Source organism: Ascaphus truei, chromosome 15 (assembly GCF_040206685.1).
Source record: "Ascaphus truei isolate aAscTru1 chromosome 15, aAscTru1.hap1, whole genome shotgun sequence".
Lineage (NCBI taxonomy): Eukaryota > Metazoa > Chordata > Amphibia > Anura > Ascaphidae > Ascaphus > Ascaphus truei.
In genome coordinates, this window is record NC_134497.1 from 53,667,233 (window position 1) to 53,668,777 (window position 1,545).

At 40.6% G+C, this 1,545-nt stretch overlaps 1 non-coding gene across 1 annotated transcript; it reads left to right on the plus strand.

Moving 5' to 3' along the window:
* The first annotated feature begins 704 nt into the window (after window positions 1-704).
* On the plus strand, window positions 705-787 carry TRNAL-UAA (transfer RNA leucine (anticodon UAA)). The gene has a single exon. It is a non-coding gene; the product is annotated as a tRNA-Leu (tRNA).
* The last annotated feature ends 758 nt before the right edge of the window (window positions 788-1,545 follow it).

The window sequence follows — 1,545 nt, forward strand, 5'->3', positions numbered from 1 at the left end:
TGGAAGTCAACCATGGCCTTGAAAAATATCCCAACTTTATAAGATAACTCACCGTGAAATTCTCCATGAAGGAAAACTATCTATAATAATCAAGAAGATTAAAATATGGGTTAGGAGGCGCAAATTGTAATAAATGTATAATGCACTTCCCCTGACTGAGTAGAAGAAAGCTAGACATTTTGACTCCATTTATGATATGGGATCACTCTTTTACAAAAAGTAAATATGTAACCCTGTTCAGCATAATCTTGCTGCAAAAAACCTCTAGCATTTCCAGGAAAAGGTGAAAATGCTGCAGAAAGCACAGTCACTTAGCTATGTTGTTCTCATTCTTCATATATGACTTTTAAGGGCATACTGTACATTGCTGAAGTCCATTTTATCCAGATGACAAAATCTCTATGTCACCACCAGGATGGCCGAGTGGCTAAGGTATTGGACTTAAGATCCAATGGACATATGTCTGCGTGGGATTAACAATATTGAATTCCTAATTCCTGGACATGTTTATATTGTTGATACTTTTGCCATAGTCCACATATTGATAGTTCATATTTGTCATCATTCATCTGTGAGTGTTACCCATATCCGCTCAAGAACTTTGCCCTTGTTCTTCTTGCCCTAATTGCACTATGACTCTGCTCTTCTAATCTCTGACATTGCTGAAGTCCATTTTATCCAGATGACAAAATCTATATGTCACCACCAGGATGGCCGAGTGGTTAAGGCGTTGGACTTAAGATCCAATGGACATATGTCTGCGTGGGCTCAAACCCCACTCCTGGTATTGCTTTGTTTTGTCAATTAAGAATATTGAATACCTCTTTCCCTGACATGTTTATTTTGTTGATACTTTTGCCACAGTCCACATATTGATAGTTCATATTTGTCATCATTCAAAAATGAGTGTTACCCATATCCGCTCAAGAGCCATCTGTTTGACAGAATTTGGTGGTATCAGCTATGTAGTCATGGCCGAGTGGTTAAGGTGATAGATTTGAAATTCATTAGGGTTTCCCCGTGCAAGTTCCAATCCTGCTAACTTCATTGTCCTTTTTCAGTGGTAAAGTGTTATTAAAAACTTCACTGCAGCTGGACTTCCGGTGATGTCAGCTGGCATGGTTGCTTGAGGGAAGAGCTCCCGAGACTCCCTGCCTACAAACAAAAAAACCAATAAAAACAAAAACCTTTTTGGGGACCCGACTGGGTAAACGCCTAGAGATGGCAAATAAATTCAAAAGAGCAGTGAATCAGCACATTGCTAAGTTCTGTGCAAGCATACAGAAACCGACGGGCCGAGGAACTGAAACCCTGAACTCCCAAGATGGCGCAGAAGAAAATTCTCAGGGGACTGATATGACCCCATGCGGGGCTGAGGGAGGGGGGCTGCGGGAGACAGAAGAGACAATAGAGGTTTCAAAAGCCTATTTGGAGCAACTATTTGAACAATTTTCAACAAAAATGAGGCACAACTTTCAAGAAGACCTACAAATGGCTATAACTGAGGTTAAAGCAGAAATAAAGGAATTGGCAGGGCGCACAGAC